Source organism: Medicago sativa, chromosome 3 (assembly GCF_051527215.1).
Source record: "Medicago sativa cultivar Bolivia chromosome 3, Bolivia_mono, whole genome shotgun sequence".
Classification (NCBI taxonomy): domain Eukaryota; kingdom Viridiplantae; phylum Streptophyta; class Magnoliopsida; order Fabales; family Fabaceae; genus Medicago; species Medicago sativa.
The window spans coordinates 65480724-65496001 of NC_140751.1; the positions used below are offsets into that span (position 1 = coordinate 65480724).

At 37.2% G+C, this 15278-nt stretch overlaps 1 long non-coding RNA gene across 2 annotated transcripts; it reads right to left on the bottom strand.

Annotated features, from left to right (window-relative positions):
- Nucleotides 1-11679: 11679 nt before the first annotated feature.
- Nucleotides 11680-15195, bottom strand: LOC146939245 (uncharacterized). Of its 2 annotated transcripts, XR_015033435.1 has the most exons (7): nucleotides 14933-15195; nucleotides 14212-14260; nucleotides 13981-14068; nucleotides 13839-13885; nucleotides 12993-13110; nucleotides 12759-12905; nucleotides 11680-12087 (listed from the first exon to the last, which is right to left on the bottom strand). It is a non-coding gene; the product is annotated as an uncharacterized LOC146939245 (long non-coding RNA). The 2 variants fall into 2 exon arrangements; XR_015033436.1 differs by lacking the exon at nucleotides 12759-12905.
- Between the last annotated feature and the right edge of the window lie 83 nt (nucleotides 15196-15278).

Genomic DNA, 15278 nt, shown 5'->3' on the forward strand with positions numbered 1-15278 from the left:
ATTCGAAGGATCTGATCTCATCTTTCTCTCATATTTTCTTAATCAAATCTTTATTTTCTGTTACTTGATTTAATTAAAATCAAACCAAATCTTCTGCCTAGTGGCAAACTAAAAATAAACTTTACACATCCTATTTCTATAAATCTGAAACGATCATTCTTACCTCCGAAATCTGAAACGATCTCTTCTCCTAAATCTGCAACTATGGAAGGTGAAGGAGTTGTACCACCGAGACCTAAGCTAGGAGACTACGGGTTAGCCACTCATTGCAGTAAACTGACCCATACTTTTCAACCAGCTAACCCCGTAGCTTTCGACATCAAGACAACTGTCCTCAACGGTTTGAGGGACAAGCAATTCGATGGGACTGAAGCTATGAGTCCTCATAAACACTTGAGCCGTTTTGCTGAAACTTGCGAGTTTTGTGTGCAACCACCCACCGTGACTGAAGCACAAAAGAAACTAAGGCTATTTCCTTTCACCTTGACGGAAAGAGCAAAAGATTGGTTGCTAACAATACCAAACGGGACTGTCCAAACATGGGAAGAGTTACAGCTGAAGTTCTTGGAGAAATATTTCCCTATGTCTAAATATTGGGAAAAGAAGATGGAGATCTCTAACTTCAAGCAAGGAGAAGGTGAGTCATTATATGATGCTTGGGAGCGATTCAATTTGCTTCTTAAGAGATGCCCTAATCATGAGTTCACCGAGAAACAATACCTCCAAATATTCACTGAGGGGGTAACACCAAACACTAGAATGTTCTTAGATGCTTCCGCGGGAGGTAGTCTCAAGAGAAAAACTGATCATGAAGTCCAAGCTTTGATAGAAAACATGGTTGGAAATGAGTATCGTGCTGAAGCTAAGAAGAAGGAAAGAGGAGTGTTTGGGGTGAGTGAACAAACTGCTATCCTTGCTAACCAAGCAGCTATGAACAAACAAATCGAAGCTCTAACTAAGGAGTTTCAAGGCTTCACTTTGGCTCATAAGCAACAACAAGTGGCTGCAATCAAGTGTGATCTATGTCGTGAAGAACATCCCAATGGTGAATGTGTACCAGAAGGATCAAGTGAAGAAGCTAACTACATGGGAGGATATCAAAGGCAAAATCAGTATTACACTCCAGGAATCAACAAGCATCCCAATCTAAGCTACTCGAATAACAACGCTTTGAATTCTCAGATGCTTGCTCCTCCACAACAACAACAAAGAAAGCCATCAGCTCTTGAGGAAACTATGATGAATTTCATGAAGATGACTCAAGGCAACTTCGAAGAGATGAAGAAAAGTCAAGAAGCTGAAAGAAAGAACAATGAAGCTTCTAGGAAGATGCTTGAAACTCAACTGGGGCAATTAGCTAAGCAATTGGCTGAACAAAACAAAGGCGGATTCTCAGGTAACACTAAAGACAACCCTAAGAATGAGTCTTGTAATGCTATTAAATTGAGGAGCAAAAAGGTTTTGACACCTTTAGTTCCAAAAGCTCCAAAGAAGGTTGATGATGTAGTTGAGGTGGAGGGGAATGATGTAGTTGAAAAAAATAATGAGGGTGTAGTTGAAAAAGAAAATGATCATGGAGTAGTTGAAAACGAAAGGAAGAAAAAAATAGAGGGAGAAAAAAGTGAGAAGTTAATTGATGAAGATTCAATCTTGAGGAAGACGAAGAGTCAAATATTGAAGGATGGAGACAAACCACAGGTTATTCCATCATATGTGAAGCTTCCATACCCTCACCTTTCAAAGAAGAAAGAAAAGGATGAAGGTCAATTCAAGAAGTTCATGCAACTTTTCTCACAACTTCAGGTGAATATTCCTTTCGGTGAAGCTCTCGATCAAATGCCGTTGTATGCTAAATTCATGAAAGACTTGTTGACTAAACGAAGGAAGCCTAAGGATGATGAGAACATAGCACTTTCTGAGAATTGTAGTGCTATTCTTCAAAAGAAGCTGCCACCTAAGCTGAAGGATCCTGGAGCATTTACTATCCCTTGTTCAATTGGACCGGTAGACATTGGTAGAGCTTTATGTGACTTGGGAGAAAGTATCAACTTGATGCCTCTTTCAATGATGAAGAAGCTTAAGTGTGGGGAACCAAAACCAACAAGAATGACCATTACTTTAGCTGATCGGTCAATCTCTTATCCTTTCGGTGTGCTTGAAGATGTGCTAGTCAAGGTTAATGACTTGGTGTTTCCAGCAGATTTTGTGATCTTAGATATGGCTGAAGATGAAGCAATGCCACTCATTCTTGGAAGACCTTTCCTTGCAACTGGTCGTGCTTTGATTGATGTTGAACGTGGAGAGCTAATGTTGAGGTTCCATAAGGAGCAGGTAGTTTTCAATATCTTTGAGGCAATGAAGCACCAAGATGAGAACCACAAGTGTTACCGGATTGACGTTGTTGAAGAAACAGTCGAAAAGAACTCCCTTGAATCTCAACCTATTCAACCTATGGAAGGAGAAATTGTTAAGCCTATTGAAAGTAAGGAAGTGGTTGAAGATGTTGGGGTGACAGAGTGTGTCAAGCAACTTAAAGCAAGCACAAAACTTATGCAACAGCAATCATCAGAAGACATCCTTGACAACAAGCATGGGGGATTGGGAACTTGGAACAAGATGCCTAAGACTACTTTTACTAATCCTTGTGGTGTGTTTACTTATAAGAAGATCCCCTTTGGAATGCATAATGGGCCGGCTACTTTTCAATGGTGTATGCTTTCAATTCTCTCTGATACGATAGAAAGGGTTAGGAGGTATTGTGACAAAGAGTTGGTAAGGAACAAGCCTGTTGATGAAGTTGTGGATCTAAGGAAGTCTGGTGCACAAGGAACTTTCAAGGGTAAGGAACAAAAGCTGAAACGGTACCGTAAAGGAAGACTCCCAAACAATGAGGAGGGAGAGACATCAACTGATCCTTAGGGATCGTCATCAGTCAAGCTAGTGACGGTAAAGAAGCGCTGGGTGGGAGGCAACCCACTATTTATTTTTCAGGTATGATTTTATTGCTTTCAAAAACAAAAACACAAAAATATTTTTTCTTTTCTTTTAATACAAGGCAGGAAAGTTTTAAAAATTTGTTCAAGGATACCTCTTGCCAAGAAAATCATGCAAGGTACTGATGTCTTGCATGATTCTCTCCTCAAAAGTTTTTCAAAGATTCAAGGAACTCAGGCATTTTTCAAGAAAACAAAATTTTTGGCCTGAGGAAGCAAAGAATGCTCCCTGTTTGACCAAAATTGCGCCGCGCCTATATATGGCCGCAGCGCGATTTTCACGAGCAAACTGCCTAACCCCCTATTTTAAGGAAATCGTGCCGCGCCTTGTATTTGGCCGCAGCGCGATTTTGCTTGGAAGCTGCGTTTATATTTTCAAAAACTAGCCGTTACAAACCCACCAAACTTCCCAACCGTTAAAAATTTGCCCGTTACTAGCCGTTACACACAAAATCGTGCCGCGCCTTGCAAATTGGTGTGCCGCGATTTTGCCACTACAGCACTATAAATCCTTCACTATTCATCATCATTTTCATTCCATTCTTCCTACCACTTCCTACCAAAACTTCCCTCAACTTCCACTCACGAATTTTTCTCATCTTCATCTCCTTTTTCACTTCCTAAACATCATCTACCCACAATCCTATCATCAATTCATCAATCCAAACCACCATCAAACCACCATCATTCCCAACTTTCCCAAACTTCACAAAACTTCCCTTTCACCATCTTCCTAAACCACAAATGGCCTCCAACCAAAGAAACACCCGCTCAAAGAAAGCCACCAACCCCAAACCATCCACAAACAAATCCAAACGCCCTCATGCTGCATCCGAACCACCCGAAAACGCCATCCATTTCATCAATGACCAAGCCCAAGAGTTCCATCAATCTATGAAGAGTTTCGAAGTCATAGGGGAGAGGAAGTTTGATTTCACAAAGCTTGTGAAGTATCCTTTCTTTGAGTCTGAATTACGAAGGAGGGGGTGGACGAGGTTGAATGAGATGATCGACGAAGCAAACAACAAAACGGTAATCGTCGAATTCTTTGCAAATGCAAGGGTGTCCGATACACCCTTTCAATCTTTTGTTCGAGGCAAGTATATTGATTTCAGCCCGGATGCTCTTAATGCATGGCTGAATGTTCAAGCACCGGAGGAGTGTTGGGTTGAAAAATTGAGGAAGGAGAGGTTTGGCATTACGGAGGAGACTTTTGATGAGATCATTACAACTATGTGTAGGCCTGGGTCAACTTGGAAAAAGTCCCGGATGCTTACCTATGCGGAGATGTTGTCGATACCCAAGGCGTGGGTGTCCTATTTGGTCCAGACTCTTGAGAGTGCATCTTGCACTTCTGAAATTCCTCTCAAGAGGGTGCTTGCTGCCTATGCCATCATCAAGGAGCACCCTATAGATATTGGCCGCCTCTTGGCCAATAGTCTTCATGATCTAGCAACCGGAAACACCACACAATTGGGGCATGGAAGTCTAATTAATTGGTTGTGTGAGCAAGAGTTTGTGCCGGCTTATGATAGTGATCTCAACACCAGCAATATGAAGTCAATCACCGACTCGGTAATGGATGGATTTGTGAAGAAATATGAGGGCTATATGAAGGAGAGAGAGAGGGAGGCAGCAAGGCAACAACAAATGGAGCAAGGAGGGAGTAGTAGCCAAGGGGGTTATGCTCCTCTTCAACCAAAGCTTGAGGAATTCATGCATGTGCAAGCTAATTGGATGAATGAGACTTCGGACCAGCTGTGGGTGAACCGTCCTAGGTTCTCAGCTGCGTTTGCTGCGGAGGCTCAATTGCATATGGGTCCGATTAGTGGGTCTTATGAAAGGTTTGGAGGCTCCCGTGAGCGCATGGAACAATATTTTACACATCAAGAAGAGTATGGTCTGCGCATGAGGAGGGAAATCACTGATGATTTCAATGCCACCGAGCAAGATCAAGGGGATGACATCTTTGAAGGATTGAGGACACCGGGGGCTGGACACTCGGATGATGATGTGAACATGGGCTGATCTACTGATGGATTAGCATTTTCTGCTTTGTATTTTATTTTCAGTTATTTTTCTTTTGATGTATTTTTTTTTATTTTTATTTTCTTTTTATGTCGAAGTCCATTGAACTTATTTCCCTATTGTAATTGCTCCTGCACTTGTTTATTATTAATGAATTTGTTTTGTTTCATATGACCTATTCCAGTTTAGTAACAGTTGTTTGATGAAATGGTATTCCAAAAGTTCTAAAGGAGGGGTGACTTGATTCAAAGGCGAAGTGTACGGCGTTGCTAGGTAGTCACATACTCCGAGAAATCTCAGCCATAAGGTTCATTGCCAAATTTTGTTTTTCAATTTACTTATATTTAGATTAGTTTTCCATGCAACTACATTTCTAGAACTTGCATTGTTTCTCTACTATTGATTAGTCTTTGTTAATTACACACTGAGGCAAAAGTGCTTGGTCCTGTGAGCTTTTTTTTTTGAACCCTACCCTGTTTTAATTTGTTGAATTTATCCTTTCTTAACCAATTGTGAGCCGGTAGGATTAGAACTTTTTGTTCGGTGACAAACTACATTACAAGCCTAGAGACTTTTAGGACTTGTCCCTTAATGTATTTTCTGAGTTAAGGCATTGTAGAATGTTGCTAAAGATTAAGTTTGGGGTTGCTATTGGAATTTGCAACCAACTAAGTTTGGGGTGGGGGTACTAGAGAATAAGAGAACAAAAATGAAAGAAATATGAAATTGTCATGCAAAATACACACAAAAATGGTGTATCAAAAAAAAAAAAAGAAATTGAATGATGAAAAAGGGACAAAACATTGAAAATCCGAGTAACTTCAAACTCGATTGTCCCTAAATGTTAAAAATATTCTCAAGTACCTTTGCATTGATTGAATTTCCACAAGGTGAATGATTAAAGGATTGAATTTTGTGCTCTAACTTCCGTAGGAATGCCTAACTCAAATTTTGTGTAGCCTACTTATCCAAATATATCCCACCTTTCAACTAAGCCCCGTTATAACCCTAAAGACCTCAAAAGTGTGTAATGATATTGACTTTGATTGATGTTTAGAAACTTTTCAAGCGTATGGTAATATGTAGACCTGCATGTCGACTGGTAGAACCCTATTTCAATTTGATGCGAGGAGTTGTGAATTGGTGGATGCGAACAAGTCAAACTAGATCATCTTTAGCTAGAAGGAGAATGAACTTTTGGGTACTATCGTTTTGTCAGGTAACTGTTATTTTACTGTCGTTTGTCACTGTTGCAAGCAAATTCCTTGAGGACAAGGAATGGTTTAAGTTTGGGGTTGTGATGACATGTTGTCATTACGTAATTTTTAGGACTTATTGTGACATTTTGATAGAGTTCTCATGCAATTTATACTGTTCTGGAGTGCAAAAAGCTTAAATATTGAAGTCTGTTCGAAGGAAATAGCGCCACGCCAATTTCAAGCCGTGCTGCGATTTTTGAAGCAAAATTACATCCTCCCTGTATGAGGGAAATCGCGGCACGCCTATATACATGGCGCGGCGCGATTTTGACGGGTCAGGCCCATGACTTCTATAAATACTGCACTCAATCTAAAGAACAGGGGTTACAATTTTGGATAGCAAAGTGCGATTTTGAGACATCGGAGACGGCTAGAAGGGCGATTTCTTCATCCTTTTACCAATTCATGTATGTTTTAATTATTTCATTGATTATGCTATTTGTAAACTCGATTATGAGTAGCTAAATCTCTTAGAGATTAGATCCGAGATGAATCTTTGTAACCCTAATTGACACATGTTGCTGTGAAACTCTATTTTGTTTATGAATTCAATTCTAGTTTATTCAATTCAATTTTTCTTAATGCTTTTTATATCTTGATCACATATAACTTGATTTTGTGAGAACGAATGACCACTGACCATGGCTTTCGACTTAGACCTAATTGAATTGTTCTAATAAACAGGGTTAGTCTAGGAATAGATAATCGTTTGTTAGTGATAATAGGTTAACGTTCGGTAAAACCTTCAAGAATTATTAGACCACCTAAGGAATTAGGGGCTGTAGTTTAAGAATAGGGTCCTAACTCAAGGGATTGATTAGGGCTATTTTGTTAATCATCGTAAATTAGAAGAGGATTCATAACAAATAGGTGCAGTAGACCAATTAGGGGAACTTAGAGGATTCGAAGGATCTGATCTCATCTTTCTCTCATATTTTCTTAATCAAATCTTTATTTTCTGTTACTTGATTTAATTAAAATCAAACCAAATCTTCTGCCTAGTGGCAAACTAAAAATAAACTTTACACATCCTATTTCTATAACGCAATTGAATTATTGAAGTTAAAAACAGTCCTCGTGGGATCGATATTTTTACTACTTCGATAGTATTTGGTGCACTTGCCAAACGTCTATCAGAAGGCATTCTGGAGGTTGAAGAATGTATAGCACGGCTTGTGGAATTACCCTAAAAGTCCAAGGGTGATTGGATGCAAGGTGATCTTCAAGGAAGCGGGAGATGTCTCGTATTGAAGAGGTATGGTATAGTCTTGTAGAACTACCTGAAATTCCTAGTGTAGTTTGGATACAAGGATCTTCGAGAAGGCGGAAGAAATTCTGATGGCTGAAGAGGTTAAGGTGTATACTTGTGGAACTACCTAAAATTCCTTGAGTAGTTTGGACACAAGGATCTTCAAAAGGGGAGGAAGGCATTCCTATGGTTGAAGAGGTTAAGGTGTAAACTTGTGGAGCTACTTGGTGTAGTGGGAAGCAAGGGAAAGAGCTGCAAGGTGTTGATGTTAAATTGGCATCATCACTAATTTGGAGTCAAGGTGGAGATTGTTGTGAAAGTGACTCAAAATTGGAGTTTGGAGTGCAAAATCATGTTTGCTGGAAGACCCAACTTGGCGGCCGATTTTCGAAATCGGGACCCGATTTTGGCTGCACATTGGAGCAGTTTGGTGCTGGAAAAATCGGCGCCCGATTTGGAAAATCGGGGCCCGATTTTGCGTGCAGTATTTTTCAGAAACATATTTTTATGGGCCAGATTTGTTCCAATTTTATGGGAGTTACTTTTACTTTAAATATAGGCATTGTATCAGTGTAAACCTTGAGATAGAGGGGGCTGAAACAAGGGTTTAGAAATCACACTAGGGTTTGTATAGAGTTTGTCTCTTGGCAACAAACTAGGGTTTGAGGGTTGATTCACCTTGGGAAACACTATTAGGATTGAGTCTCTTGGTTACGGGAAGAGGCTGGGATTTGGGTAGAATTAGGCGGGAGACTTATTCTTGTAACCCATTGATATCCCTTTTGTAACGTCACTCATCATATAGTGGAACAGAGGGCTGCACTCTCCCCCAGACTAGGTCAATTTGGACCGAACTGGGTCAACAAATTTTTTTGTGTTCTCTCTTCTTTTCTCTCTCGTTGTTTTCTACTTTTGCCTTGTGTTTATAATTGTATCATACACTTTGATTTTGGTTGCTTAATTATCCCTTTGCTCCACACATCAAGTTTGTTATTGGTGTGTTTTCTCGTCGAATTCGCAACAAAGCATAAGCAAATTACCACAGTAGCATTGTACTCTCCAAAAAAGACTGAAAATAATAATAATAATAATAATAATAATAATAATAATAATAATAATAATAATAATAATAATAAAAATAATAATATTGAAAATAATAATAATAATAATAGTTATTATTATTATTATTATTATTATTATTATTATTATTATTATTATTATTATTATTATTATTATTATTATTATATTTATTCCTCTTTTCTGTTACCTTTATTCTCACTTCTTCCTGATAAGTGTTTAAAAGTGATATATTTCATATGGGAGTTTAGGCATTTTAGTGACTTGTTTTGCAAGATTCTCCATGGAAAACTCCAAATATTATGCAAATATGTCATTTATGCTTTTGAGCCTTATTCTACCCTTTTTGTGCAGGAAAATACAAGCAAGGAGCAAGAAACGTCAAAGTTCAAAGTCATACGCTATTAGCGTGTTCTACGCTATTAGCGTGATCAAGAAATGCCAAAGTCCAGAGAGATACGCCAATAGCGTACCTGGGGCGTGAATCTGGAGCACTTGTGAAGAATACGCCATTAGCGTAAGATACACTATTAGCGTAATCACTCCAGAGAGATACGCTAATAGCGTACCTGGAGCGAAGCTGGTCATGAAGAAATACGCTATTAGCGTGAGATACGCTATTAGCGTAAAAGCTCCAGAGAGATACGCCATTAGCGTAGCTGGAGCGTAGAAGTAGAGCAAGACCAACGTGGCACCATCCCATTGGCCACAAACTTAAACCGCCACACTGCGCTATTAGCGTATATTTCGCTATTAGCGCAGGTGTAAAAACACAGGCCCTTTAAATAGCATTTTTACTTCTCTTTTAGGTCATTCACTATTCCATTGATATTTTCATACATTCTAAGAGAGAGGTCAGAGCTATTTCCAAGAGAGAAACACAAAGCAAGTGGTTTAGGAGTAGATTCAACTCAAGATCACTTTGGACAAGAAGGATCTTGACATGGAATCTTCATCTTTCCTTCATCCTTTGCATAGTATACATGTCTATGTGTAGCTATCATCTTCTTTGTAGTATTGAGGTAACAAACAAGCTATTATGTAATCTTTTGATCTTTTAATGTATAAGGTTCTAGCTTAATGATTCAATATTGTTGTTATTCTTATGTTTAATGCTTTCAATGAGATTCAAGATGATTTGGACACGAACTCTTGAATCTAGAACTAGAATAACAATCTATCTTAAGTTATATCATTCCTGACAAGTTTGTAAACCTTTGATAATTACTTTTAATCAAGAATTTAATGCTTTCGGATACTTAATCAGGCTGGACACGGTCGATTAAGTTATCCGATCGACTTTGTTATCGTTTAAGGGATTTGGACACGAATGTTTAAACGCTAACTTAGAAATAACGATGTCGCTTTGGACACGAAGGATGTTGTAGAAATGATTGTAATAATATTGGTTATAAAGCTAGAGTCTGTTAATCGATCGAGAGATTGCTGCTGTTATGCTTGCTCGTTATCTTATACCCCAAGCGAAATAGTTCGATCTCATCTCGTTTTTACTTTTATGTCATCTTTGGATATAATGTTACAAACAAACATTTTATAAAGGATACCTTAATGTGAAAGATTGTGAAAATGCTTATGATTAACGCAACTCCCTGCGGAAAACGATCCTATATATACTCACGTGTACATAGTTATATGACATGTAGAAATAAACTACATCACTTCCCCTTGAAATATTCAAGCCTTTTCCATTGTGATCAACCTTAATATCTTTGAACTTTGTTATTTCCTTAGTTCTCAACGTCGATTGGACTTCCTCTAAAGCGACGATGCTTTCTTTGTCATAGAGCATAATATCCTTGAAATATTCAAAGGACCTTTGTAAAGCATATAATTGAAGCAAAGCTTTGTCATCATCTTTGATCACATCAATGTTCACCAAATCATCAATGATTTTGTGAAACTCCGTTAGTTGGTCCATTATAGATCTGGATTGCATCATTCAAAATGAATATAGTTGTTGTTTTAGAAAATGTCTGTGAGCAAACAATTTTGTCATGTATAACGAATTAATCTAGGTCCACAACGACACAAAAGTGGTCTCCCTTGCTACTTCTCTTACTATTCATCTCATTTTTCATTATTGATGTTAGATGCGTTCACATAAGTTCTTAACCGTTCAAAGCTTTAACACACTTTTTTTGGATTATTATTGCCCTCTCCTTCACCTTCCACAACCTAATATTGGGTCTTCCGGTAAACTTCTCAATGTCCCACTTGGTACCCATGGTGCTCTCTCAAAGATGTGTTTCGATTGCTCCACGGTGGATGACAATTGCTGTGAATTTGATTAGAGTCACACACATACTCGACAGCAATACGAAGTAAGAAGAAGGAAAAAAAACACAATATTGTTTACATAGTTTCCTTCAATAATGACCTACTCTCGTAGAGAGAACAACTGCAAAGTGAATCCAAGGATGATTCTCCCAGCCCTAGAGCGATCTTACCAAGAGAAAACCTAAGAAAACTTGCTTAACCCTAGTTTGAGTGTTGGCTACAAAACCCTTGTTTTTCACACCCTTGTTTTTCACTCACCCAAACCCTAAACATGTGCTGCATATTTATATGATTCATCCAGCCTTTAAAGCTTGGCGACCAAGAAAAGAGAAAACTCACGTCCACTACAAGAAAATCATGGATTTGCTACGAAACAAATTGTAGCTATCGCGCAACTAATTTCTAGCAAAACTCATTTACCTACCATTTAGTTGTGATTTAGCTGTCAAACTGGCCGTAGCATGGATTGGGCGGCAAATTACCTTTTAAAGTATTTCCTAGCTAATTGGCAACTAATATATAGATTTACCTAGCTATTTTCAAACTAATACCTAGCAAAATAATATTCAAAGTGTAAGTTTCCTAACTATTTGGCTAGGATATTACCACAATAATTTTAAAGTAAATCTCAAGCCACAAGTTCCTAGCAATTTCGTAGTTTTTTCCCAGCTATTTATATAATAATAATTTTTTTTAGTGTATCCAATCAAAAAGTGATTAAGCTAGTTTGTGAAAAATATACTTAAAAGTTCAGTACAACAGCAAAAAAAAAAACTCAATTAAAATCATTTACTGAGATATATCCCTTCTTCTCCATATATTGATTTGGTGCTTCCGAACAATTGCGTTTATCACAAGCAATGTAACAACAGAAATAAAGATACGACACATGTTCTTAGAACTAACAGACATTTTTCAATCCTCTATAATACATACCAACGTAGCAGAAAATAATCGAAGACAAAAGTTTACACTCTAAACCACCGAGACGTGCCATAGCACAACTTCTGTCCTTTCACAACTTGTCCTCCAACGAGATCTTCATCCTTGATGCTTCAACTTTATCAAAGTGCCTCCGAGATGGCAAGCACATAACAAGGCATATTCATTAACCTTGACCATTTTAGTTCCTTTGTCAACAACAAGAGCTTGAATGTCCTTTCATCACCAATCTTTCAACGACCTCTAGTAGAAAGCATCAGCTTAAACATTATCAATGAGTTGTTAACGTTTGCCTTTGAATTAAAAGTTTTAGAATAATCCGGGTCTCCAATAGTAGTGTTTCAAGGAGCAGTGCAAGGTATGAGAAAGAGGGTAATCTAATAGATGGGGGGAGGAAGATAAAATAGACAGCATACAAGCGACAGCCGAGATGGAGTATTAATCATTCTTTAAATCAAAAACTATACTAAATCTCATAAGGTCATTGATATCAAAAACTACAGATAAATCTCCACCCTTGTAGTGTAGTATTAATCATTCTTTAAATCAGAAATTGAGTTTTTATACAAAAACATAGGAATGAATACTAACACGTCAACGCAAAAGCTAATGTTGCTCTGCTACAGGAGGTAGCAACAATAACAGAAATTGAGAATTTAAATCAGAAAACAATACTATCAACTTAAAGCAAAAGCATCACCTTAAAGCAAAAGCTAATGTTGCTCTGCTATAGCAGCTAGCAACATTAACAGAAACTGAGATTTTTAAACAAAAGCATATGAATGAATTGAGATTTTTATAAAAATTGATGACAGACCTTACATAGTTGCACAGAGAAGCATATAAGCAAGAGTCAACATTAACAGGACAATTGGTGAAAAATAACTCATTTGAGAAGTGAGAATTGGGTACCGTTGGTTTAAATTTGGGATAGGTTTGAACGTTAGCATATAAAGTAGTGACCCCTGGCCATGTTTCCTTTGTTGGGGTACAAAACATTCTTCATATATAGAAAGAGGCTTTGTTGGTTCGATTGAAAACATCTAAAGAAGAGCATTTCTAGATAAAAGAAATAAGGTAAATAAGCTTTTGTTATTTTTCATTATAGTAAAACGATCTACTAATTTCAAGAGCATAAAACATTACCTGCTATTATATAATGCTCCTTGCTTCAACAAGTTGAGCTTCAAGCTCAAGTTCCGTCTGAGTAGCTGGACCATAATACAAAAATTGTCACCAATATCTGATCTATCTATCCTCCAATCTGTAAAAATGAAACTGATGAATATACAAAAGTACACATAACAGCCCCAAAAAATAACCAGAATAGGGATCACATTCTAGATCAATAAATCAGCCACTACAAATGCAAAAATAACACACAAGTAGCCATGTGTCAGCAAAATTAAGCTAAACTAAACAACCATTCAAGTGTTCATCAGAAATTCTTTTGCCTCATATCAAGTGGATGTGGATTATCATCCCATTGATCACTAGGTAATAATAGATGGATCATTAGTGATTTAGTGAAAGCTATATGACATCCTTACATGCCTAATGCTTTAATTTTGACAAGCTAAACTCTAACACATAAGAATGCTTTCAGCTTCACATGCATCGTATCAATAGACTACCATGACCAAAACAAGACCTCAACCTACCTGCTATAAAATAGGCTACAAATCACAAATTGTCGTTATTATAAAATCCAACCCTATATCATGTTCTACCTTCTACACTTAAATAAGCTCAAGAGACTTAAATTTAAGGTATACTAAATTAGCCCCTGACACATGCTAGCAGCCTATACCTACAAGCATTTATTTAATACGTCAGACTTCCTCAAAATACCTCTTATTCATTAATATATATATCATTGGCAAAGAGTATCCTGGATGACAATAGGTTAAAATATTCAAAAAGGTGTACTTGATGTTATACAGGAAATTCCACGAATTTAACCAGCACTTTTAAAATTAAGTTATATCTTACATTTCAGTAAACCAATTATCCTTCCAGAAGTAAGAGGAAGTGGGTACCTAACAATTTACACAAAACCAGTAAGAAAAAATGGCATATATTAAAAAGACAGGAATCATTTTAATTTTAGAAATCCAACAATCATGTGCTGTACCTTAAACTTCAAATGCCCTGTAAGCCGAGAAACATTGTAAAGGATTTGTCTCATTATAATTTATACATGAAACAAACCAATATGTTACCTGAGATGCACAATCTTGTAAGGTTATAACCATTAAAGTAATGAACGAAAAAAAAATGAAGAAAATTGAAGTGTAGCAAAGAATATCATAAATTAAGCTTAAGACTAATAAGTGATCGCCTGAAGTTTGAACAACTAATTCACCTTGTGTGGTATTATATTGCTCCAGCTTAGTTCCTGCAGCAAGTAGAAGCTGAAAAATGCAAATTACAAAAAGAAAATTAAGACAAAAGGTTTAGAAAAGAAGTACATAAACTTTCATAGAGAAAATTTACATGCCAATGCATACTCTTTTGACAAGAAGACAAAATTTATTGGACATTAGTTTACATACATGCCTATACATACTCAGCAAAGTCGACAGCAAGTCAATTAAAATAAATTTGTGTACATAAATTGCTATAGAAAAAATAAGTTTTATTTATGTTTTGGTCATCAAGCTGAAATCAGAACCAAGAATGTAGGAGGCTTTCCTTATAACTTTATGAAGAAAGGCAACCTTCAGCTTAGCAACTCAACCAACCAAGTTCAGAAAATTAAAACAATTCACTCTACATGTCTCCATCCCAATCCCTAAACAGTTCACTGTATGTTGTGACTATCTAAGCAGTAAAGACAGACAACTAATTCAGTTCGCAACTCTCTACATTGGTGTTAATCTAAATAAAAAGCTATAACAGTTCACTGTAAGTTGTGACTGCCCCACTCTAAGTCAGCTAAGAGCGTACTCTTTTCCGAAACTCCTAGACAAAGAAAAAGCAATCAATCCTGTTGTGTAACATTCTGGTAAGGTAAACTGCACGACTCGGACCATTATGAGAACCTAGAACTAAAAACTGCAAGGACTAAATTTTGTCACATCTACCTTTAAATATTCCATCTATATTTGATATTGAATTTAGCTTGTTTTAATGCCCACATGTTACCTGACAAATACAAAAAAAAAAAAACAATTAGGAAATATCCATTAACAGAGTTTAAATAGCTTGAGTGAAATATTTGCATTCCATGGTGTGTGAAAATGAGTAAAAATATTACATAAATACTCTAAATATTCATTCAGTACTATTTAACTAAACTGAACATGCCAAGCTTCTGGTTTATCACACACACACACAGACACACACACACACACACAAAAAAAAAAAAAACACACAAACAGAGAGAGAGAGAGAGAGAGAGAGCTCCGGTGAACTCAATTTGAGGTTCCT